We start from the raw sequence: 26590 nt of genomic DNA, 5'->3' as shown, positions 1-26590 counted from the left end.
CGCTCAATTCTTTTCTCCTATTCGAGTGCTTTAAGTTGCCCCCTAAGTGCTCCCTAAGTTCGGGACTTAGTGTACCGCTTCAGGGAATTTATGTAATTGAGGTTGAATGGAATTCGATTTGAATCGAACAGTGATGCGTCTGTGATTTCACTATCGATGGAAACTCGCTTAATTTTGCAATTCGCCCGTGCTGGTGGACAATTCGCTGGTAATATCCATGTACAAGATGCACAGTTGCTCGTTCGAAACAGTAAACGAAACTTGATATCGAATTAAACTCGTAATGAGGGAGCGTCGTTACCAAATCAGATCGATATTCGTATCGATATCCGACGACCTTAATAAGTTTTTGTCGTCGTAATTGATACCTGAGCAGGGCTTCCGCTTACCGAGCACTTTTCGCGGGGCTGGCGAATTTCAGAAGTTTAATTATCGGCCCTGATTGCTCGACCAAAGCCTATAATAAATTGAACAATCCGTTCCTCGAGACAGCCAGCTATTACGGAAGCACCTTGCCGGTTTGTCCTTTTGAATCGTTTCTGAGGTCTGATTGAATGGGTCCTATGCAAACGGCATTCATCGTCAGCGAAATTCTTGTGGGAAACTTTCAAGTCTTCCCTCCTTTTACGTGCAAGCTGATTCTAAAGTGGGTGACCGCGCTTCTGGTCTGTTATTCATCTTAGGGATGCAGAATTTTTTTCTGCGTCACGATTGCAAGCAGAAAGTCCCCATAAATCGTAAAGCAAAGATATTCCAGTTTTTCAACCTTAAAGCAAATTCTTCGTATCTAGTAATACTTTATCCAATATCGCAGCAACTGGGCTATCGATTACCCGTCATGTTCGAAATTAGTTTCGCTAAACATTGGTGGGTTAATTCGGCCGATTTCGAAAGTTTTTCAAATCCCCGGGAATCCGGCGCAGATTGACGCAATAGAGGGTCGGACGGTAGATTAACGGCGGTGCCGCTAATTGTTTCAAGAGCCCTGGAAAACTCTCTGCCGCCGATGTCGCATTGTTCCTTCTATATTAGCGTGCCGGGTACTTGTCAGTCCCGTCTGGCACTACGGTCGTGCATTATAGCCAGACGATTCTTTCGTCCATTGTTTTCAGCACCCGCCCACTCTGCGTGAAAATGGGGAAGAAAGGGCTCGCGTACCGAGACGTATTAACCAGTTGTGCCCATCTCTAGCGTAATGCGTCGCTACCTGCATTCCTCGTGCATTCAAAAATCCTTACAATATATACCTGCACGATCTGTTCGCCCCACACGCCGATGAAGTTCCTGTGAAAATCGAATATCGGTGTCTACAACCAGGACTTTATGATAATTCCTTCGTGGACCTGATACTCGACTAATTTCACTGGAAATTTACTAATTTTACTTCGCAGTAAATTCAGTAACTGTGAAATAATAGATCGCGGTTCACCGACGAACGCGCGACACCGCGGCGGAGAATTCACGCTGTTCTATTTTCAAGCCTGTCGGAGGGCGCGAAAAATAATCCCCGGTGTCCAAAGTTAGCGGTGTTCACCGCACGGGGGAACGCGAAAATAAAAGGGTTCCCTTTATCGATTTAAAAGTCGCTAGTTGGCTCGGCTTGCCGTTTCACGGCTGGGAACTTCGCCTCCACTTTTTTCTTTCTTTTCGGTCTTGGCCTGGCGTGCACGGGCCCCCTCGAGAGATTGAACCGGGCTGAAGTGGCTCGACACGGAAGCCACCCCCTCGGTAGATCGGGCGGCGGCCGTATTTCGGGCTTTCAATGCAGATTTTTCATAACGGTCACGTTATCAGACCGAGGTAAATGTGCACCTAGGCTGGAGCGGCGCTGTTCCCTTGCAGGCTTTAATTACGGGCACGAAGCACGCGGAGCGTGCTGGCAGCCTCGCGTTTCACCATCGCCAATTGAACGCATCCCTCATTCTGTGGGCACAACGAAGCAACCAGTTGAGAGAAGCTTCGATATATCGGCACTGTGGAATCGCGTATCTATTACCTCGATAAATTTCAAGCGTTAATTCAGACTTCTTATCCTTTCGAATAACAAACAGTTTCTTATATTAGGGATCCTGTTTATTCAGCACGGGGTGCATTCGACAGATAGTGTTCCAAGCAGAGCACCCTTTTATCGGGAAACCAGTACGTAGTGAATGTAGTCGTTGAATCCACCTTCGTACCCAGAGATGTACGTAGATGGATGCCAACTGGCTGGCATGTAGGTACGTCGCATTGATTCCCTCCCAGATGGATTTCGTATTCCCCGCTAGTACTTCGGTGACTTCTGAGGAATAGCTGGAAAGAGGACGGAACGGCGGAAAACGTCTTCGGATAAGCCATAGTCTCGCTTTTGTCTCGACGTTAGCGTAAGCTCGCGATGGGGGTGGAAGTTTCTTTGAGTAAAATTCCACGCATTGTCGTCAGGTGTGCCGCGAGGCTGACGTTGCTTAATCGAATACTTTATCTTCTTCGGCATTGTTGCTGGAGCCGGACGTCGCGAGATTAAATTCTTCACCTTGCCCGTTAATTAAAATCCCTTCGGTTAATTCGAGGTTAACAAGGATTTCACGTTTTATTTTTGGCTGCACCCTGTATCCCGTCGATTCTAAATGAAACCTCCAGGCTACGGCGAAGGTTTAGAATTCTAAACGAGTTCTGAAGTCCCAAGTGTCCCTCGAGTTCACAGCGCGCGATTGGATAATTTTCAGTTTACTAGTTCTAGGTCACGCATCTATCGCGCCACTGGTGATAGGATGGTGTGCGAGATGGTCGACTTGTACTCTAGGAATAGAGGCAAGCGACACTTCAAAGGGGTGCGTAGGTGTGTACGGCGCGATGTGCGCCATTCTCGAACGTGTGCACGTGCACGCAGCCTTTGGGGGTAAACCGTGCCAATAACGCACCCCATTCTTGTCGCGTTACGTAGTCAACGCATGGCTGCCGCAGTTGTTCCGGATTTTTAGCTCCACGGCGCGGGAACAGGAATTCAATGGAAACTTACTGTTGCGCGATGATCGGTAAAATCGTCCAAGAATACTTTGAAGTTCGATTTTTCGCTCCCTCCAGGAACGGAGTATTTGTAATCGTTTTGCGATGGCATTCTATTTGGTCTGTCAATGGGGTTCGATGGGCGGAGGAGTTTTCTTAGAACACCGTTCTTTTGGAAATCTCGCCGGAGCCGATGAGCAAAAAGCGCAACCTGTTGCGGTGAACTCCAGGACTTGGCATTCTTTCTTATGGATGATGTTTCATAATGGAGCCGATGGAGCAAGGAACTTCTTGGAAGAAGTCCACTGGCCCCAGAGCCAAGAGTTATTCAATTTTGACGAGTCGCGGAGCAGAAGTATTCGATGAGCTTAGCATTCCCGGCCCTTTCGACGTTCCTTCGGGCACGGGACTAGGAAAATACGTAATAATGCTGTGCAAACGTTGCGCAAGACTCGCAGACGACAGGTATTCAGCGAATTCCGTGGGAAAGTATTTTCTTTGCATACGAGTGTAGTAGAGAAAGTTTATAAAAATTTGAACCGCGTAATTGAATATCTCGATTAAAATGATTTACCTTGCATCCCCAGTGTATTCAAAGTGTTTCTCTGTTTATACTAATTTCACAGAACAAATCCTAAGGAAACATCATCGTCCCGACTGGAGTACTCGCTCGCCATCTTTCGAATCGCCCTATTTGCTAAAGTGCTTGCTTAATAAGTGCTGGAATTCAGCCGTAGCTCGGCCCATCTGGCCTTTTCCGCGAGCTACTTATGGTTTATCTTTCCCGGGCGTGAACCCCGTTCCCCAGGACGTCTCAGCGGGGGCTGAGCCGCGTACTTTTCCAGACAAAACTTACGCGCCCTCCGGGGTCCTGGCACTTGGCAATTACCCTGAAATCTATGGCGACTTAGGAGCGTTGCATATCGCCCAAATTATACGTACCTTGGTTAAGTTACTGTAACTTAAGCATCGGGACACGTCAAGGCTCCACGCGTAATTGCTTAATTATGACAATTAATGGGTGGCAGACGGTGTCTCCTAGCCCTGAATCGTTACTGGTGTGCTCCAGGGTCCGCCCGCTGGCCCTTTGATCCAAGATCGATCGCAAACATTTTTCACTTAGCAAGTTCTGGACTTGCAAATGGTTCGCTATGAAAGTTCCTCCCGCAATCAAGATATACATACCACGATGCGAGGAACACTCCTCGCGGAATAAAAACACTTATACCTCTCGAGGAGGAAGTGCTTTTCCTTCTGCTTTTGTTCGGCGCCGCGCGAGCTCAGCGGGATAGATGGGCCGAAAGAAAAAGGAGGGAAGGAAAGGAAGCCGCCGCGACAAGCATAATGGGAAATCGTTGATGGAGACATTATGCTTCCTCCATTACACACGATGAGAGCGGGGCTGCTTAAGGGCCGGCCGTGTTTGGGGAAATTGCTTTTCTCTCTTGAAAAACTCGCCTCCGCCGGGACGCGGCGCGTCGTTTCGCGCATGGTCGCAGTTGTATTGCGCCGTTAGACGGCTAATTGGGTTTAAAAATGCAGGCTTCTTCGACCATGCGCTCGACACTTATTTTTCTTTGATCTCTCGATGAAATTTTCTCGATCCTCTCGCGGGCAGATCATCGTGCGCGGTAAACAAGCTACTGTACACTTCGTAGGTGCCATTTCATAAAACTCACTCGATCCAAATTTGTAGTTAGTTAAATTTGTACTTTCCGAGACGAAGTTTTTGATTTTCGACTGTTGAATTTTCTAGTCGAGCCTATATATAAAGCGCCACGTATTGCATTATTCACCAGCCGTATAGAAAGTCTGCGAAGTCGATCCCCAGTTCCTATGCTTTCCATGGTGTCGCGAGGGGAAAAAAATGAGACGTGACCGTCACTGGGTTTCATTCCCGTCACGTACGAGATGCATCTGAAGCAATTTTACGGGCGCGTCATCCGACCATTTTCATTTTCAGGCTCGGCATCCACGGCATAACCGTTTCGTTGGTTGCACGTGTCATAAATCATGGGTGTAGCTGACGTTTACACGTCCTCGCACGGGGCTGTTATATGGAAGTATCTTGCGGTGTTGCGGCGAGGCTACATTGTTCGCGGTCCCTTTCGTCGAAAGAGGCGAAAGTCGCGGCGCGGGAAGAAATTTCTCGTGCCTTTCGCGAGATAAACGCGAGGATGGTGGTCTGATATTAATTACAGGATGCTCGGGTAGTTAGCATTCATACGTCGTTCATTCATCTTGGCTGAATGCCGAGGATTCAGGGACGAATAGCGGGGCTGAATGGAGAAAAGGTTGAAGAAAACGACGGATGAAAGTGTCTCGAGTGAGAAAACTGGCTGACCACGGGGATTTTCCCTCTCCGTAGTCGAATTTTCTTTGGAGACGCGGCAGTGTATGAAGGCATCCTTGCCCAATCACAAAATTGAGATTCTTGGGCAACGTTCCTTCAAATTTGATTGGGTCGGGTCGAAGTTCCTTTATTTCCCTTAAAAGCTTCCTCTTCGTGCAGAACTCAGCGTAAAACTAGACACATCCACCATATCTATGCGCAGCAAACATGTCCACTGCCAACAGGGAACGTACTTGCTTTAATATCAGTGATCGGACACTCCACTTGCAACACAATTTCATAAATTACTCGAGTCGAGTCGGGCGCTTGCCGTAAGCACTCCCCAACATCGTAGTGCTGGAGTTACCCAGAAAAAACCCAAATTTCACCTTTCTATCTTTTATAGTTCATAAGATACTTGAACTGAAAGTTTCGTTATTTCGATACTGGCCGATCATCAGAAATCAGACGTACTTCCCGTAGCCCTAGAGACTTGAACTTTGGCAGAAAGGTGGTGTTTGGGATACAATGAAAGGAAAAATTAAAAAATTTGGAAAAATCCTTTTCTTTAAGAATTTATGAAAGAAATTCGATATCTCTGGAACCACTGAACCCATAACGATGAAATTTGATAGGCACGTTCCTATTAGTCCTCAGGTGCTCGCTAAGAAATTTAAAAAAAAACTCGCCGCCCTATTACCGAAAAACGATACATGAATGTTTCGGTCCTGACGCCGTAACGTAGTCACAGCGCGGAGCCCCAGTGGCTGATGTCCAAAAAGAACCGGTAGCTAAGAAAAGAAGGATCACTTACAAAAAGAAGTGCAATCCCATGAAAAACATTTCAGGTAAAAAATGTAGCCGAGTCTCGTGACTCCTTTACCCATAAAAAGTTGTGAGATGTCACGTAGAACCGAGTCTAGCGCTCTAATTAACTCTGACACTTTCATTCACAAGTTACTCCAAGTCTATATCTTTAGATAAATAACATTTCGTGACTTGGCAATTACGCGGTACGAGAATGCGACGGTAGTTGAATACATTTTAATATTCACGTTTATTAATAAAGTATTGCATAAATAATATTTATGCAGGAACTGAACGTTTATGTGTTTATGGCGTGAACTTAATTTTACATAACATTGTAAGGTGTAATAACTTCCCTATGCTGCGTAATTGCCAAGTCAGAAAATGGTCTTTAACTAAAGATGTAGACTTGGAGTGATTAGGAATGAAAGTGTCAGAGTTAATTACGTGACATCTTACAAGTTTTTATGGGTAAAGGAGTCACGAGACTCGGCTACATTTTTTACACGAAACGTTTTTGACGGGATCTAGTTTCGATTTAATACACAGCTGTACAAGGCAGGATTTTTCGACTCGTCCCGCGGATTCGCGTTTAATATTTCACGTCACGCAATCTCTGATACGCCGCCCAAGGAAATACTCCTGGGGAATCTGCTTTCGGTAGACGGGAACGGCCTCGCGTCGATATATTTTATTTACCGCCCCCCTGTTCCATTGATTCCTCGTCACTCGTAGATCTATGGATTTTCTTTCAGCGTTCCTCAGCGTCTGCTTACCTCGCGAGCATCCATTCTCGCGCGCTTACACCGGGGGCGCTGTAAATCCCTGTCGCCTGACGCTTTATGCGTGTCGCGGGCAACGAAAACGAGGAGCGTCTCAGCTGGTCAGGACTCGATTTAACGCGTCGCGCCATCGCTTTTCATTCCTCGCCTCCCGATTGCCACTTATTCTTATTATGGAGATTCGTTCCGCGAAGACGGAGCCCATGGACGTTTCATTTTCGTCCACATATTCCCAGGACGACGGTTCACCGAGCCCGCCATAAATTGCTTTCCCCGACGTAACGTTTCCTGCGCCTTTTTTTCCCCCTCTTCGCCCCGTTGAGAGAAATAGGGGGCTGGGCGCAAAAAGGGTCGAACCGTGATGTTTGCGCTAACCTTGATCCCACCACTAGCAATTTCTCCTCCGCTCGCGCGGCACGACTTATCTCCTGCTTCTCCACGATATTTTGCCGCGTTTGCGAAACCATAGATTCCCTGTCACCAGATTCAACTTCACCCCAGCAAACTCTATATCATAATCTTCAAGAAGAAACAAGGACGCTTAAATATAATTGAAATTAATTTTCATGGACCAGCTATACGCTTTCTTCTTTCACCTGGAAGCGTGATATTTGAAAAGTCACCCCTGACTCGATTCCCGCCATGTTTCACCCCTGTTTGCCCTAAACGCGATTCGCTCTTTGCAGATTTATGCGCGGAGCATTCTTCTCCCCCGCGCTCCACCCACGTGTCTACAACATTTTGCTGCGCATTTGGCGGCGCAATTGAAATATAAACACGTGCGTCGCGGGCCCGTTGCCCGAGTTAATCGTACAGGAACTTTTGTCAATTATACGCCGATCACGTTTCTTTCGGAGACGTCTGGAGTAATCGCCAGATCGAGGTCGCTGGTGCCGTCGGTGGGACGCGAGCACAATGCAGCCATCATCGGGACATATCGCGATCCGTACTTCCGGCAAGCGCAAACGTGCTTGAAAACCGTGGAAAATCCGATTATTCGTATCAACGCGATGCGCGTGGCAAGAGAGAGAGAGGGAGGGGCAGACAGACAAACGCATCCGTAAGTTCGCTCAGGCTGATTTCCAGCGCCCAAGCCGCATTCGTGGTGAAATTACAACACCCCCGTACGATATGTAAGTAGGAATTCGTTGCGGCGCGTTTACACGCGTATGTTTATCGGGATGGTAACCGATTGACAGAGTAGATGATGCGAATAGGGTGGCGTTTCGATAACCTTATCTGTTCCACGGGCACAGTGGTAGGCACGCGCGCCATCTACAAAGCTGTCATCGAACATTCATTAAGACCAGGGAAAAGAATTTCAAGGGAGGAAGTTATTAAAGTTTCGTTGCACGTAGGGTTAGAAATGACTCCCGGGGGGTGGGTTAAAGAATGAGAATGTCCCGGTTATGAGTTTTACGAGCGGGCGGGGAGGGAGATCGAACGAGAGCACTCGCCCAAAACTCGTTGGAAATTCCAATAATGCTAACGATTTTCTCCTGGACAAATGAGCCACCGGCATGCGCGTCGGCATTTCCGTCAGTGCCGCTTGAGCCAGAATCCTCTCTTATCAAATTCCTACCTGATTCGCGGAAATATGCTGCGCTCACGTGGCTTCGCCGACGTGATTATCGACAGCTCCGACAACGCCCCGTGTCATTTCATCACCCATGGTAGCGCACCTATTATATCCTACACACGGGTGTAAAGAAATTAGAGCTGTCACAGTCTTAGTCCCTTCTCAACGTTTGCGAATAAACAACACTGTTACACGAGCCTACTATTTCTGTACGCATGAAAAGTGCACTAGGGCAAGTCTACCTTGCTCCTCTGCTTGCTCATCGAAACGAGGGCTTTTTGCAAAGTAAAAGCCCCATTGAGAAGGTATTTATGAGTCCAGCGCTACGGTGAATTAGTCCTGCAAGTTGTAGCGAAACGATTCTGGTTACGATTTACAGGAAAGCCATTTTGCGGAATAAGAGTGTTCTCGAATCTGCCAGCGAAGATAAGGGTAGATTACGTATAGGCGCACTGCTTAACTTCCTCCATATAACGTTCCACACCGTCGGGGAACGATCTCGTTCGTTGAATTTTTATGGTTGTTCGCCGTACCGGCTGTAACGCCCTAGAAGCTACGATAGTATTATTACGCCCGGGGATCTTAAAATATTGCCCGCTCGTATATTTCATGTAAGTGGGCGATTCCGCTGCCTTTGGACAGAGAGAACCCGCGCCTCGATAGAACATTGCATTTATTCCATTCCGTTTGTGTTCCTTCGAATGAAACCGCCGCCTCTTTCGAGCACGTAAACGCGAACGGTGGCCGAACAGTGAAATTGAAAAATTTCTTTTGGCAGGGAAATTTGTACCAAAACACCGGGGAACGTCGTTGGAACTCGTAGAAACTATAAAACGCAGAAATACAGAAACAGAGTTGGTAAAACGCTGGTTGTAAATGAAGCGATAAAAAATAACATTTCCATCGGGTATTCGTATAAAACGTCATCCTTTTCCTTTTCTCATACCTCCACTCGGAGCACGGTTAAACATTTTCGTTCTTATTTTCCTCGCATCACGCGTAGCCGTTTCTGCGCCCTCGCTTAATCGTGGCCATTCTTTTTACACGTAACTACGAACGATCTGATTGCGTGAAGTTGAACCCACCCACACTTATCAAGGCCTTCGTAGCCATCGCACGTGGTTTTCCCCCCCGGCTAATAAACGACTTTGGGGATTTGGCTCGTCCTGGTACCCTCTAGTTCGCGCCAGGACGAAATATTCCGCTGCTGTTCCGTGGAAGGGCATTACCCAGACGAATGCCGGGCGACATTCTTTTCCTTGGCGAACTCCGCGGCAAAAAGTCTGGAGATCGTCGATCGAGCGGCGTTTAATACGGAGATCAGGTTCGACAGCCGCGAAATGTTGCTTTTTCAGTCAAGGCACGGCGCGCACGTTTGAGTCAATCAATAGCCACGCCTGCCGCTTTTTCCATCCTCCCTTTTTCCGGGTAATCGTTGCTTTTTCTCTATCGGGCTGGAGCGATTATTGTTGTCACTTCGCTCGCAGCTGGAATTTAATATCCAGCCTCGTTGCGACGATTAATCGCGCCAGTCAGCCGACGACGGGATTAAACTTTCTGCTCGTTAATTGCAGCTTTGCGTACGAGGATTATTAGCCCCGCGGCGACCGCGCGTCAACGCGCCCGCTCCTTAATTCCACCGACGGCCCATCGAATCGTAAACGCGTGCAGATCGATTCCCAATGCGATAGCTTGTTTCGCCCGGAACCGGAGCGGCGTTTCCGCCGAGTCGCGTTTCGGCTTCTAGATTCACTTCTAAAAGCATCGAGATCGATATTTCGCGAACCGTTACATCGAACTTTGCGCGTCCGATCGCTGGCAAAGTGTACACATACAATCCATTACCATCCCCTCCCGTCGAGTTTTCAATCTAGAAACAAATTTCCATTTTCCTCAAACTCGATTTATCAAGCGCGCATCAGGCGGACGGTACAAAACGGCGCATTGAAACGGCACGATTGACGTCGGGAACTATAACGGGAAACGATAGGGGAGAGTCGCGCAGCACCGACCGCTCTAAGTTTTTTCTTATATCTTAGGGTAGAGTCGATAAAAATCAGAAATTCAAAAACGTGTTTGTAATATAGATGGAACTTAATAAGAGGAGGAAAATTATTTTTGTGAAATTTAATAATAAGAATTGATAATTCGCAAAAGTAAAAAAGTTATCTGTATTTAAATAAAATTTGGAACAACGAATTAAAAAATTAACTTTATTCATCGAATAAATTCTCGTCGAATAAAAAAGTTAACTTTGTCCGTTGAATAAATTCTCATCGAATAAAAAAATTAACTTTATTCGTCGAATAATCTAAAGTTAAAGTAACTTTTATTTGATCCTTATTTAAATAATTTTTTATTTAGTTAATTCCCAACTCTGTTTGCAAATAGCACACTGGATAACTTCTTCGTTAAATCCTAGCTTCCTGTTTGTTAGGTTATCATACCTATCCTTATTTGCTTTATTTTTCTGCGGGACAAGGTAGAAGGAAGGCTAAATGAACATGTTATAAATTAATCTGAGTTGCTAACAGATTGAACTTACAGATAAGAAAAATTTGGTATCTACTAGTTGACAGTCTATTGGTCGGTACTGTACGACTCTCCCCTATCTCCGCGGCGACAGGATTCGCAGAGACAACGAGCGGCGGCGTATCGCTAAACGCCGCGACGACGGGCAATAATTGACGATCATCGTGAAAGAAAACCGGGTCCCTTCCACCTCCGGGCGAACCGTCGGAATGCCAGTCGTCGGCGAACGTCGCCGACGTGGCACGCGGTTACGTCCGTAGCGTGTTCAGGAGACTACTTTATAAAGTCCATCGACCCGTGGCAGAGCGAGAAACTAGCGTGGCACCGGCGTTCATTAACATACAACCGTCGTTGGTATCGTCGCGGGTGCAACGACGTCGACGAGTAATTACGCACGCCTAACGCGCTTGTGTATCGCGACACCGTGGGGTGGCCGGAACAGGCTGCGTACACGAGGTCTCCTTGGGGCTCGGAGATGTGTACGTGCACGCGGTCCTGGCGGACGCGTGCCTGTGCCGGTGGCACACGAGGAGCCCCGATGCGCCTGGAAGAAAGGGCGAAGAGAACGACGGAGGACGGCGGTAGGTGGTCGCGGGTGGTGGGACGGTAAAAGAGAAAGGGAGAAAGGTAGACTGTCGGTATATATCGAAGGGATGGCAGACTTCGAAGGTGGATGGCTCGGTAGAAGGAGCGACACGGGGGTGGGGGATAGATAGTAGTAGCGTCGTCAGTATCTACCTGGTGCACCGTCGGTAGCCGAGGGTTGGACGGCGGGAGGAGGGAGGGTTACTCCACCCACACACAAGAGAAACGGTGCCGCTAGGTGGTGGTGGCGGCGGCAATGGATAGTGGTTGAAGGGTAGAGAGAGAATCCGGTGGATTGCCGGGGCTGGTGATGGTGGTTGTAAGGACGGTGGCCGGTGATAGTGGTGGTAGCGGGTGGAGGAAAGGCGGTGGTGGGTAGTGGCGGCAGCAGCAGCAGCAGCAGCAGCAGCAGCAGCAGCAGTAGCAGCAGCACTGCTGCCAGGGGGTGGTGGCGGAGGAGAGGGTGCGGCATCGTCGATGGTGGTTGTGTTGCCGGTGGTGGAGGAGGCATGGGTTGGTTTCAGTGTTCGCGCGGCCGCTCCCTGTCGCACACGGACGACTCACCCCGACGCTGCTGGCGTCGCGTCGCTCCCGCAACCGCCGCCAAAAACGTGCCCGCGGAAAATACGCCAGCGTGTGCTCTGCGCCCGGAAAAATTCGTTTCCTCTACTGTGAACGGTTCGCTCGTTGGCACCAGTGGCCTCTGAGTCGCGACACGTCGCCCCTTTTTTCGCGTACCTGAGCCCTTCGTGGAAAACGTGCCGCGCCGCACCGTGTTGCCCAGGTGTTACGTGGAAAACGCAGCGTTCCGCTGGCCGTGTCACTGCTACTCTTTTTCTCGCGCCGCCTGACACGTGGACTCTCGTGCGGCTCGCGTGAAAGTGCACTCTGTTCGACGAAGAGTCAGTGTTTCCACCTGTGGATAATCTCGCACTATCGTGCCCTTGTTTCTCTTTTCATCCTCGCTCGTCTTTCCTCCATTCTACGGCTTCTCTCGACATATTCCAAGCTCTGCGAACGAGTATGGATATTTTCTCTCTTTTCTGATGTGCTTTTCAAGTGCCCGCGCCCTTTTTGAGATACCGTTGGAAAGGTATCCAGTTGCTTACCTCCATACGCATCGCGAGCTCAACGCACCGCATCGTTCGAAGTGTTCGAGTTGATACTCGAGTCGTACCTTCTTTCTGTACCTAAGCAGCCTCGCTGAAGTGCATATCATGGGTGACCGCGATAACGGTCGAAACCAACAAGTGTCTTAAATCAACAAGTCGAGACTGGCAAGGTCACAGCGGATAGACAGAATCTCGGTCGTGGGTGGAAAGTTTTCGTTGTGCCGTTAATGGAGAGCGGTTGGTTGTCGGATAGCGGAGCAAAGCGAGTGATAAGGAAATCCCCTGGCCGGATAAGACCGAGACACACTGCGCTGGATAATAAGGAAGCGATCGAGCGGGGTGCAGCTGCTGTTGGAGCCAGAACAATCGGCTTTGAGAGCCACCCAGAAAGGTGCCAACACGTGCCGAGCCGCTGCTAAAACGCGTGCGCTGCTTTCGTTAATAATTGATGTTGAAAGCGAGCTACGACGCGGCCACGAAACCCGTGAAAAGCGAGAGGATTTACGGCCGCTGGATGCTGATGGATACACGCTAGAGCTTTCTTCTTTCCTCCGCGTCACGTGTTCTCGGATCGTTACACGAACCAAGGATCTGTGGTGTTAAGAATCTGAATTTTCCACGGCTCCCTCGTCATCTCGACGGAGATTCTATTGGAGCTTTCTCTATGGTTTCTCTCTGCGTCGAACATCGACAAGCTACGCGCTTTGCTCTCGACGAGAGCCGGGCAGAGCGACTAAAAATAGCCAGTGTCAATGGTGATTTACCGTGAGCTCGAGTTCGCTAGGTAAACGAGTAATCACGAACGAAAGAGACTGATTGCAACGATAGATCGACGGGCACATATCAGACATATCGATTTTAACGAGGCTTTTATATTGCCGTAATCCGAGGCGGAGCGATGTAAATGGCATCGCTCGACTCTTCACGGGGGTAAACGCTTTGTGATAAATCTCTGCGCGCAGAGTCCGTGAAATTCGTGTCACACCGAGGGACCATCATCCTGCAGGGCTGAACGACGTTAATTATTCCCGCGGAAGGATGCACGATAATCGTGGTACACGGAAGCTGGCCTCCACTCCTCAACGAGCTACCTCCGGAACGTGCTGTTAGTCAATTCCCTCAGAAGAGATCGAACCGACGAAACTCCATTCGGAAGAAGAACTAACAACTAAGCAGTATCTTCTCGCTGTTCCGAACTAGAAAGCAATTTAACCTCGCATTCCCTAAAAACCCGACCAATCCTTTCCACATCCCTGCGGAATATTCGGGGATTATATTTTTTACTTCTACCAAACAAAAGAAGACAACTCCATCGAGCTTCTACCAACTGCACACCGAGGACCAATTTACCCAAAGAATTATCGAATGCTGGAGCGCTTTTGCTCGCGTAAGGAGAGAAAAGAGTCTGGATACCGATCATCACAGTGACGAATTCGATCGTACAGATGTCGTCGATGTCCAGGGAACATTGAGGGGTCCCTTTCTGTCGCTCAGCTTCGTCGTTCCTCGTCCTCATCCTCGTCCTCATCCTCGTCGCCGTCATCGAATTCCAATTATGTCGCAGCACCGTAGAGGCTCCATACATGGCGGCAGTCCCGTTCCTGGTCATCCAGCCACGAATGTGCCCGTCTCCGCCTCTCACGAGGTACAAACGAGGGGGATACCTTTGCCAGGAATGGTACCGTCGCGCTCTATCCATGGCAATCCTATGCACGGCAATCCGATCCACGGTTTCGTCAACCCCCTCGGCCCAACTGGTCTCGTTCATTCTCCGCCTACGCACCAGTCGATCTTGGCCGGAATTTCTCATCACTCGTCGGTCGTTCATCAAGGTATTACCTAGCCAACCTGGGCCCAGCGAATCGCGATCTCTCGATAGGAGATCCTCCTGGACAGAGAGGGGAAAGACCGGCGGTGGGACCGGGGCTTGAGTAAGGGCGCCGAAGAATCGGCCGATAGGGCTGGTTTCTAGCAGTGATTTCAGGGTAGATCGACCCGTTTCAGACCGTGTTTGAGTTGCACTTAGAACGTTCTACTCCGTTGAGTACGATGTTTGAGGTTCGTTTTATCGCTGCCGTATTTGTATGAGGGATGTAACTATCCAGGGCGGGGGTAGTGATGCAGAAATCGTGGTGCAGGCAGGACCAAGGTGAATCCTCGTGCAAAGACAATTACATCGGTGTAGCTTTGCGCAAGGAATGATCTTGATTCTCTTTACATCGCGATCGCAAACGATTGCAAATGACAGATCGATTTGTGTATCTACACTCGTCGAGAGTATTTCGTCTAACTTGCTCGATTGTTCAATCATCGCTGGATGGATGGAAGCTCTCGTTGCGCGGGCAACGATTGAAACCCGTCATTGCACGTTCGTTGATTTCGCGGTGATCGTCGAGCCGAGTAATTGAACCGCGTCGATGGATGAGATATGACGTGTTCGACGTGCTCCTGATTAAAAGATAGCCGAACCAGCGTTGCTTTCAAAATCCGTTTTTGGCCACGCTATGTGTCATTGGCCCGCCACTTTCGCCAACTACATACATGTCCATCGACGTTCCAAGCAACCCTCATCTCTTAACGCCACTACTTTTTATCTCGATCAAAAATTCTCCTCCCACGACAACGGGAGGCCACGTGTCGTCGTGCAGTATGAATTTTTGTAGCCGACCACTCTTCCCCGACACGCATGAATTTACAACAACAAAAAAAAAAGAAGAAAAATCAAGATAGGAGTGGGTGCTGAATCTCGACTGAAAGGGAATCCACCTCAAAGCTTACTCAGCGTTACGCGAGTTTCGGTCGTTTTCATATATCCTAAAAGTCAGCGCGGAAATACGGTCGCGGCGGGAAAATGAAATTGCCGTTTTTTTGTTGATACGAAAGCCAGCCCTTTCGCGTACCTGGCCGCAGGTATACCCAAGTGGGCGAGGATTTCGCGTTCGTGCCCTTTGTCGCCTGGTTCCATGCTGTAGCGAGCTCACGATCCTCGAGCGTGCCAGTCGATCGATCTACGCGATCTCACCCCCGTCGGTCTTTCGCCGTTCGCGATCGCATCGTGGGTCTGTGGACCAATCCGTCACGCTGACGTTCCCTCGAAGGCAATGAGAAGATCCTACCTCCGGGCTCACCGTATTCCTCCCACGGCTCTCCGCTGAGAGCGCCAATGAGTTCTGGTCACGGGACACCCCAGGATTCGCCCCACGTGGCCAGGCATCGCAGGGACTCGGAACACTCGTCCGGCGTTGGATCGAGGCGCGGTTCGTCGGACGTCGCCTCGCCCTTACCGGAAGGTCCCTCAGGATCGCCGGACGGCCGAGCTCGTCGACGATCGGACTACAGCCCTCATCAGGGTAGGTCACTTTGGTCTCATCCTTGTTCCACCCCCGTGTAACACGCGATCAGGCTCTTTCCTTCATTTATTTGCCACTTATCGGGCGACCCGGTAATTCCTGATGGTCGGGTCAGGGGAGAATAACTGCAATCTAGTTAATTACCCGGGTTGGTTCGTTTTATACGTTCGAATGATATGCACCATCGAGCCGACCGCGATCGCGGCAGTCGGCTGGATGCCGGGCGTTGCGTACGAGTTCTACACGGCGTGCTACGATTCGCTGGTCGATTTGATGAACCGGGATCGTAGACTGTAGAAGGTAGTTTTGGGGTATCGAGACGTGGTTGAGGTGGCGGGTATTTTCTTGGGATGTAAGATTTATTTGTAGGGTGAATTGATCCTTTTCGTTGTGATTACGAGTTAATGTCAGGGGTCGTTTGGGATTAGTAGTATAAATTTAAAAATGTAACGCATAAAGCAGGAGAAATGTTCCAGACACTGTCGCGAAATCACGAATGCGAGTGCATTGCCTTCGAAACGAGTTCTTTAAAGTCGAGCCATGCTCGTCGTCAAAACTACAAGAGCAGTTCTGCAGCATAACTTTGTAACCTGCGCCTGGATACGTATCGACGACCTATAGTCGAGGGTTAACTATCAAAGGCGGTCTTCTAGTGACTTTGAGCGAATCCCGTGTACAATTTAATAGCTCGCCGTCTCCCTTGAAATATTCATCGCGTTTCATTCCGTAACCCCCTTTGAATCCTTAAATAAGAGCTCGGGAACGGGTTTCCAATTCTCGTGCTAGGAATCTTTTTTCGCAGACTGTCGCGCGTGTTTCTGGGAATATAGCTGGACCGCGTTAAAACGATTGCGCGAGCCAAAGAACCCGAGAAATACTGCTGGGAGATGATTCGGGACAGGGCAGCGCGACGTGAAAATACCGCGGTATTAAAGCTGCCCGCGATAGAGGCCGCGGGATGCTCTAAATTGTTGATGGACGCTGATCTGGGTTCACTTCGTAATGGGGCGAACGCACGCCACGGCGAATGCAGGCCGGGAGGAGTTAAAATTAAATAAAAATTTGCACGTGTAACGGGGGAGCGTTCGAGCGCGCCTAAATATTCGATGACTAGAAACTCACATTAATTAATCATTCCATGATCGCCATTTCCGACGCCGTTATTCAGCGGCTGTCTTGTATTTCGCCTCATCACAGTTTTCAGTCACCGCCGGCCAAACACGTAATGGAATAAATTTCCCGCCAGTTGAGAACAATGCTAGGAATCGAAGTTATTGATGAATCGCACGCCCACGTTACACGCCGTAGCGGTAAATTACCTTTTCCATCCCACGGCCCTGCAACTACAATCGCGCTTGCGTATGAGAACGCGCATACGTCATCGTATTCTTAAAGAAAACCTAGAAAACGCATGACGAACACGAGGGGATGGAGAAAGGTGGTTGAAAGGGGCGCGTAGGGTGCCTCAGTGACGTTTGAGGACACCGTTTATTCCAGTGTCATTCATTCCCATTGTTCGGTTGCGCTCCACAAAAAACTATCCGCGTCTACACTTCAAAGGGTTGAATGAGAGGGAGAGTAACAGAGGGTAGCGGGTGTCCGTGCGTGGAATCGCGAGCAGGGCGTCGTAACTCGTAGCTACGATTGCGTGCAAAGCCAACCCTCCTCGCGTGGCCTTGCTTTCATAGCGAGGTGAGTTTATCACTGTCCGGCATGGTAACGAGATAGTAAACAGTGTCGCGGAGAGCATCGAACCGTCTGCACGTTTTTCTTTCTTCCGTTGTGCCTGCCAGCGCGATAGCTATTTGCATCTAGATGAAACTTTTTTTGCGGTCTTCGGGCACACCGATTCATTCGACCGCGTTGAAACGATATACCGCGGATTACTCTCCGTTCGCGGCTCCAGTTCATTAAGGAGCATCGTATGGGTCTGCCTCTGGTAAACCGTTTCCACCAGATTCACGGGGATGCGCGGTGTGGGATAGGTTTTATGGAGGTTCATTCGGCGTGCCTTTTGTTGCGACTGTTCCAAATATTTCTATTGTATTCGAAGGCTTTTCTGTTCCCTCCTTGTCCCGTCATCGGACACAATGGGCGTATTTAGCATAGTTAAGACAAAAGGGCGCACCCTGTATGGTGGATGAATATCTTTGGAGTGCATTGGGTAGAATTTCCCGCAGTGACGTGCGCGCAGGTTTTAGTACTCCGTTGCAGCAGATAGCGCGCTGAATTTACCTTTAAATTCCGAATAAGATAAGCATCGTATGTTGGGAAGAACGCGGGATGATGTGGCGGCGCGACAACAACCCCTATCGTTTGCCAGCTGAACTTCGTAGTAGCAGATGATAATTTTGAGGTACCATTTCCACGGTTTTCTCGAAACGCTCCGTTTCCTCGGTCGCGAGAGGGAAGATAAAGCCTCCCCGTCGAATGTCGCCGGTGAAACATAAACGTTGCCCCGCCTCGAACTTGGGATTTCGTTACAAAGGAGCGGGGGGATGGAATAGTGAAAAAATTGCACGACCTTTCGTCGACGAGGGACGAAAGGTTGTTCACCGAGCAGAGGTTTCCTTTCGGCGGGTACACGTGACTGGCTCCGTGCACGCAGACGCATGCCGCTTTCCTGTCACGTCTGGGACGTCTGTCTAAGGGACAGAAAAAGGGGGCGAAAAGTTCGGATAAATTACGACGAGACGAATGGGAGCTCCTCGCGGATAGAAGCCATCTGCGATATCGGGGCCATTTATCCCCTTTCGAATCAACGCCGGTTACAGGGAATTCAGAAAATGTTCCCCCACCCATTACCATCTCTCTGGACTATCAAGCAGGAACAAAGTGAAGATCTAATAAAACAGAGATAATAAACATTGGCATGTTAAATGAAATTTTGCGGCCGACGTGTTCTTATTAAACCCCTATGTCATCTGGAGAACGAACTTGCGGAATTCAAACCGCGAACACATGGACGTTTCTCGGCTCGTTGTCACCTGAGATGTCTGCGTTCGGTGTTTATTGCGCTGTGATCGAAGTAATTGTAGAAATTCCTATTAAACATTGCTATTCCATGGAATCGGTAATGGTGGGTATACGAGATCCATCATTAATAACGAACCAGATCGAAGAATACAGTCATTAGTGTTTTCATAAGATGTGGATGATGCTTTTGCTTGAAGAAATAGCGGTAACTTGTCGCAACATCTCATTACCGCAGATACGACATCGAACAGTTTGCTAGGCACGGGAGAACTGTTGTGCACGGCATTAAGATGTCGAACACGAGGCTGAGCATACAAGAAATAGGGGCGGGGAAGCTCCTTAGCGCCGTATCGATTTGCATAGAAAGTGTTCTCTGTAGAAATGCGGCTTCGAAAGAACGTACGGTTTTCGAGGGGGCAGAGGGGGCCAATTAAAATGGTGATGCAGTTCTGCCTACTCTTCCTGTTCGTTTTCATCCCATTCTAATTGCACGCCTATCGCGCGTTTCCCATTTTAAACAGACACTCACAAGGGAAGATCCCGAACCCGATTATCGAGGAGCATATTTCCGCGATAAAAAATATGGTTTATGCTGTTTCATAATTATTTAAACATCCAGTTCAGATTTTACGTGAAACCACGAATTTTAGAAAACATTATTAATATTTTTGTTTATAACTTTTTTCTAATCGTTTAAACAATTGATAAAACATTTACCATTTAATAGATCTAATTAAAAGAAGTAACTTTTGTCTTGAAATTTCTTTTCTATCTCTTACAGATTGCGTGTTAGAAAATAAAATCGAAAAATAGCCGAATCTTCAGGAGTTAATTTCACCCCCTTAGTGTGTTTTTGGGTAGAAAAAAAATGCGTTGTAATCAGGAAAAAATTCTCTACATATCCACAAAGTTTCAGAATTTTTTGAATATTCGGGTTCGGGATCTTCCCTTGTCAGTGGAAAAATTTGGAAATTCTCGAGGGATTAGGGTAGCAACAAGAGTCCAAGGTCCGCGTTGCGTGTACCTGCACTTTTCACCGGTTCCCAACAAGCGGGAGGGACTTAGATTTTCTCGTGCTATTTCACCCTCTCCACTGTTCTTAACCGCACGCCTCCACAACTCAGTTGTCTTCGACACTCCTTCTGGAACCACCACTATTTCGACAAGTTCCATGGAGGGGGAAATTTTAGTTTTCCTGCGAGCGGGCACGACACCACGATAGCTGAACTCAAACACTTGCACTCAGAATCACAGTACTCTGGAACTCGGTAATCACTCGAATTGTACGCTTCAGTAGCATTTGAAAATATATCTGTTACGCGTGAATTATTATACAAAAATTCAGTGAGCTTTTGTGATCTTAACCTATCGCAAGGGTGCGGCATTGTAAGACCGGTCGTCGATCAAGCACAAATTGACGCGCTCGGTAGGACCTCGATCCTCCATTCCGCCATGCTGTTCCCTGTTTGTTACCGTAGTTATCTCGAACGTTTTCTGCGGGCCGTGCCCCGGTAAACATTCGAATTCCCCCGTAAGCAGTTAACGACCTGCCCCTTGAAGTGTACACAACCGCGGATTTTCCGGAACCGCTCGGCTCGGCCGAAAAAAATGGGAGAGCTCGCGGAGCTCGTTACCGCGGAATTTCGCGAATATCGCGGGGAAAATCACGGGGAAAAATCGCGGGCACCGCTGTTGACGCTGACAATAAAGAAGACAAACAGTGTAATGCACGCGTAGCGATGGGGTGTCGAAGTGGCCACCGCGAGACCACAGCTCGACACGCGAAAATTATCTCCGTGGCGTTGCACGCGATCCGCGAAACACAGGTTTTTCCCCTCTGTTCCGCCGGCCGTTCCAGCAGCCAGCCAATTTCGCTGGGCCGACACTCGGTGTCGTCCGCCGTTCGTTTCGTGCCCGTCTCGGCTGACCGTAAAAGAAACGAAAAAGTCACTGGACACGTCCCAGGGAATCGGCCACGTAACCTGCGACCTGGAAATCAGATAGAGACGCGTAATGGCAGTGGGTGTCCGACGCGATTGGACAGGGCGTTTTCGAAACGGATAAGAGACCCTCCGGCTGGCATATCTCTCTCGGTGGTAATCAGCTTCGAAACATTTGCGTCCCCTCCTCCATGGCAGTTTATCCGTAAAAGATTTCTCACGTTCCACCTGGTTGTCGCTTCTGTACCTTAGAGCGCAGCTTTCGTTTTGCACATCCTTGGTGTACCGAGACGCGCGTCACTTCCAATATCAGGCTTGCGTAGCGCAGGTCCTCCAGATAGCCCAGCTGATCCAATTTCTCTGAAACACCTCGCTGGATAAATCAATACGAGATTCTCGTTAAGCCATTTACTTTCCAACTTTTCTTCGACTTCCAACGAAGCCTAGACGGCACCGCGTTAATTAGTTCCGAGGCTTCGTGCCGTTTCAATGGTTTTCTACGAGATATTTGACGAGACATTGCTCGACTCGCTAATGAATAACATTCATCATGAGAGGACAAGGAAGAAAGTTGGACGGGAATCGCAAAGTCAGCCAATTAAGCGTTCGAGTGTTCCTCTAGCTTCTTGAACGTTATCGGGACCCTTGGTCCTTCCCCGACTCGGAGCAACGTCGAGAATGTTATTAATTCCTCGCGAAATCTCGAGCGTAGTTTCTGGGATCACATTCGACGATCCTCCGTGAACAATACTCGCGACAATTGCACCCTCTGCCCGTACGCGAGGCGGGAATTATTTATTCCAGTCTGTCGCCTCTGCCTGAATATCGGCAGCGTGGGGAGGGAAGAGTTGATCTATCTTCCACCCATCTCGCGACCTAATCGCATTAAAACCAACTGAAAGTTCTCAGGGTTGCTTCTCTTTGCCGTCGTGCGCTGGATCGTGCTCGTTCCACGGGAAATCCGTAGATCCGTAGACGTGTATCGTGTCTACGAATTCCTCCAAGCTCAGTCCCCGTTCGACGCCATTTAAATCCCTTTAAACTCGCATGCAACCGGAGTAATTGATCAGCGAAGCAATCACTGAATCGTCTACAAACTGCACCCCCTACAACCGGCCGACCAAGAGACGTCAAATTCGTCACCATTTTTCCAATTTCCCACGCGTTTCAATCCACGTCCTGAAATCGATCGCAATTTGCAAACAATTTGCAGGAATTGCCGGGTAATTTCGGGCGAGCGCGTCACGGCGAAGCGATTGAATCGATCAATCATACAGCTCGCGTAGTGGGGGGAGCAGTGAAAAAATGGAACCAACGGCCAATTTTCGCGCAACCCTTTAAAAGAGACGTACCACCGACACGGTACAGAGCGAGCCCGCGCGCACTCGAATTAGGACAGTTAATACCCGGTTTAAAACGATTTCACGCCTCTGGGTTAGGTGGGTAGAGAAAATCGAGCGTTGTTTCTGTCTCCTCTCGTTTCTTCTTCGCGGACGTCCCCGCGACTTCGCCCGAATAATTGGGCTTTTCAGGTTTGCTCGTAAACTTTTAATTCCTTGCTGTCCATTGTTCGCGACCCGTTCGAGCGCATCGCTTCCGCTTTCGTTGTTTCGCTCCGTGTGCGGTGCACCGGTTCCCGGCGCATTCAGCGGGTTATCCTCGCGAGCCTCGGAGCTGCCGCGTCCTTGTAACGCGCCGCGATAATAAGGTTCGCCTAACGAGTTTCGTCCTGCTAGTGTTTGCTTAATGAAATTCCACCGCGAAGCCCCAACGAAAGTTGGAAGAGTTGAAAGCCACGGAGCAGCGTGTAACCCCGCGTTTCCCGATCAAACTTCCTGTTTGCGCGCCGTGTACGCCAATGTTCGACAGTTCGATTGTTACCGTTTGGGCTCGGAAAACTGTGACCCCGTGCCTGCCCGTTCCACTGGACCTTCCACCTTTGCGGATTCCCGGCCGAGGGCCGCCAGCAATGCTTGCTAATCGTTGAATTTCACTCGGTTTTGCGAAAGGAAAAATTGGCCCCCGAAAGGGTCGCTTATTACTAAACTTGCCTCTTGGAGGCTACAACGGTAGCTGCATCATTTTTCAACCGTTAGCGTAGGTACTTTCAGCAGTGCAGCGTCACGTTCCCAGACGGGACGGAAAATAATTCACAAGGTTGGACAGAGGGACGGACGATAAAGCACGGGGGGATTCTTAATGAAAGTTTCTGGAAAGTTTCTAAACTCGGCGCTCTGCTGTAACGCAGGGCGGGTCATGGTGGAGAAAAATGGAAGTTCCATGTAATCGCGGGGATTCGCGAAGGGGGAGAAGGAGACGCGTCAAAGACAAAGCGGGGACAGAGTCGTTTCGCGGAGTGGCGCAAATGGGATCCGAATCTCATTAACAGAATCTCCGTTGCAGCTGCTCGGGCTCGTTGACCGTGACAGGACGCGTCGCGCGTCCTCGCAGTCGGCGATTTCAACGACGTTTTTAACAATGACACGTAACTTTTCCGCGGAGGCGGTATCTTGACGAGCAGCCCCAGCGACCTCCCGCGTTAAGTTTTCACGAAAAAGGAAGAAAAAAAAAACAGGAGGCGCAAACGGCCTAGCGGACGGTCGTCCCGAACTTGACGAGGTGCTTTGCAGAGAGCTGCACACACGGGAGCCGTTAGTCTTTTTATTATCCAGCTCGGCGGAGGTGGGCGCAGCAGGAAGGAAGGAAGGAATGAAGGGACGGAGAGCGTGACGTACGTTTTTGGAACGGTTATAAAGAGGCTCGTGAACGAGCCGCCTTGAAAATGCCACGCTTTGCACACGCCTCACGTATCCCGTGGCTCTTCTCCAAGCTCTCCTCTAGCTTCCCTTATGTATCTCGTCGTTGCACCGTTCGGTGGTCGCGATTTTCGTTCCCGTCCTTTCTGCCCTCCCCTCGACCCCGAGGTTCAATCGGTCGAGCTGAGTGGGAAAGAAACTCGTCCGCCAGACAGGTAATGGAAGAGAAGAATCTCGCGAAGCAGACGTCGCCTTGGAGTTGTCGGGTCCGAAGTTTACCGGAAATTCCATTTCGGTCGTGTAAAGTTTCATACTGTGAGTCCCTGCGCTCCGTTCCTATCTCTACTTTTCCTCCTCCATCGACTGGAACCTCGTTATTTTGATCGCTCGATGCAGAATTCTTGTTGAAGCAAAGCTCTCGGGCAATTGGATACATCTGTGTTACGTTAATTCTATGGGAGCACATTCCATTTCTTGGGGATTTTAGTACATATGTATATTAACGTTTGATTATAAAAGTTCCCTCGCGATGTTGTGCTCTTTCTAATTAGACAATCTGTTTGGTTAACCGCTCTAAAGCAGCCCCGTCAATTTCAACGTTCTTAATCACTGGGGAGCACAAATACGGCCACCACGGGCTTCCCTCCATGATTTAAAGATGCCTAAGTACGCCCATGTACATCTTCCTCGAGCGTCGAGCGTTCTTTGAGTTTAATTGAAGTTTTTCCCGGGAGGCAAAGGGGCGAAGTTTTCCAGCGCGTGTTAGAATCTTAACAAGTAGAAGTTCTTCAATTTCTCGATCCCCAGCGGCTGGAAGGAGCACTCGAACACTCCGCTGGTTCGTTGCCGCCTGTTTACCGACACTCAAAAGAAACCCTCCGCATTTTCAGAGATACCTGCTGCTCTAGCAGCGGAAGAGAAACTGCACCGCTCTCTTCGGTCCTGCTCCTTCCGATTCCCGGGAATGTCTTTCTTTATTTGCTCGGACATCTGGATGCCTTAAACTAGTTGCAGGGACAACAAAGCGCGCAACTTTCAGCTAACTTCGTCGGGCCACGTTCGAATATAATCCACTTGTCGCGGGTCCGCGGAAATCTTCGTGGAGAAGTCTTGTTAACAAAGTTCGTTCGGAGTTTCAGCATTAATCGAAACGACGTCGATGCTTCTCCATGCGTGCCAGTCGTCTTTTATGGTCAGAGTTTTTCGCCAATGTCAAGATAGACTCGCGTAATCGCTCTTAAGTAACGAATATTCTCTCTGCGAATCCTTGACAAGTGATTTTCAGTGAGAAGCGTCGCTTGTGTATTTAAAGATGATTAAAGGGGAATTAGCTGCGCTTTGGAAAGTCTTAAACTTTCGCGGAAACTTACCTGGCCTTCTCCAATTAGCAGACCGAAGCACGTGCTTGATGCGGATGTAATTTTCTGGTCAAGATTTATTTTATCAAATTATCATCTCGCGTTCTTCCACACTCAATGCACCAGAGTGAGAACCTAGTCTTTGCCAGTAATGAAACATCAGCGTTTGATATCCTCTCCCTAAAAGCTTCCCTGCGACCCTCTTCGGTCAGTGGCTTCAGAAGCCCCCTAATAAAGTCCAGAATACATTTCCTAGGGGCTATTAAACTATTCCAGATAATTGTGACCACACAGGTCGGCTCTAGCCCCTCACAATCAGCCAGAGTCAGGGAATAAGCCCGCGGTCAGATACGAGTGGTCAGTTTCCTTTGCGGACCCATGCTCGCCGTTGCTTTGCTATGCTGTCACGACTTCACAATTAAATTCCGCGCGCATGCAGACTATTTGATAAATGTCGTATCGCAGACGAACGAGCAATTTCTAAGCCTGTGGCGAGATCACGTCCAGAAAGGATTTTCCCTCGACTTCAATTTTCATTTCACCCGAGCAAACCATACCAGCGCGGCGTTCCTTCTTCTCTCCTCTCCCTCTCCCTCTCCCTCCCCCTCCCTTCGTTTTTCATTCGCTGTCCCTGTCCGAGCCTCTCCACCTCCGCCCTCTATATTTCATCGATTTCAATCCAGATACCTTTCTCTGCTCGCTTTGCCAGGGCGCGAGGCCGCCAATTTGAATGCATCAGGCGATTCGTCTGAATTTAATATAGGTGCATTAGGCATCCGCGCTATGAAAGACACGCGAGGGAAATTCGCGTGTCCTCGTACGCGAGTCGTTCCCTTCGAACTGTCAACTTCGTTTCGTCAATATTTATCCCCGAAGCGCGGTCATCTTTACCCAGGCTTGCTGGAGCTATGAACCGGTATTTTTAAATTCTGGGGGGACTCCCGTTCGAGCTCCACTGGAATTGGCTGTGTAAACGCGCAATTATCGAAGTTCACGCGTACGTCGATTCGCGAAACGCTGCTGCTGGCCTGTAGGGAATATCGCGATCGTCGGTTATGACCACGAGCGGCTCCAGAGAATACGAGCTGGCTGTCGATTCGATTGGCACACTGCGTGTTTGCCGTGCACGGATTAACTGTGGAAGATAATGCGCGTTTGCGATCCACGCCCGCTATTTCTATAATTGCTGTTTGAAAAGCATATCTTTTGTATCCGATTCCTTGATACAAACGCAACCTGCTGCTCTTTAATTTCACAGGAGAGAGCTTTGCGGCGGCCGTTGTGCTCGCGCGTAACAGCCGCTGTTTAAACTGAAAAACACGTCGGTGAGCAATTTATTGAAAGCTGAAGGAAGGGGGGATTCGCTCGCCGCGAGGGTGGAGAGAGTGTACGTGTCATCTTTAATGCCCCGTCGAACACTTGTCACGCTCGTGGCTGGAGTTCACGGGAAGGTACAAGGCGCGTAGGGGTCGACGAGGGCGAATTGCTCTCGTAAT

The 26590-nt window shown here is 49.1% G+C and overlaps 1 protein-coding gene across 6 annotated transcripts in view; it reads left to right on the top strand.

Moving 5' to 3' along the window:
* The window catches only part of LOC143368939 (dystrophin, isoforms A/C/F/G/H), a 338640-nt gene that overhangs the window by 87064 nt on the left and 224986 nt on the right, over window positions 1–26590 (top strand). The window lies entirely within an intron of this gene.

The sequence above is a fragment of the Andrena cerasifolii genome, chromosome 5, assembly GCF_050908995.1.
Source record: "Andrena cerasifolii isolate SP2316 chromosome 5, iyAndCera1_principal, whole genome shotgun sequence".
NCBI lineage: Eukaryota > Metazoa > Arthropoda > Insecta > Hymenoptera > Andrenidae > Andrena > Andrena cerasifolii.
Note: the sequence above shows the minus strand (reverse complement) of the source record. Positions and strands in the feature narration are given on the sequence as shown.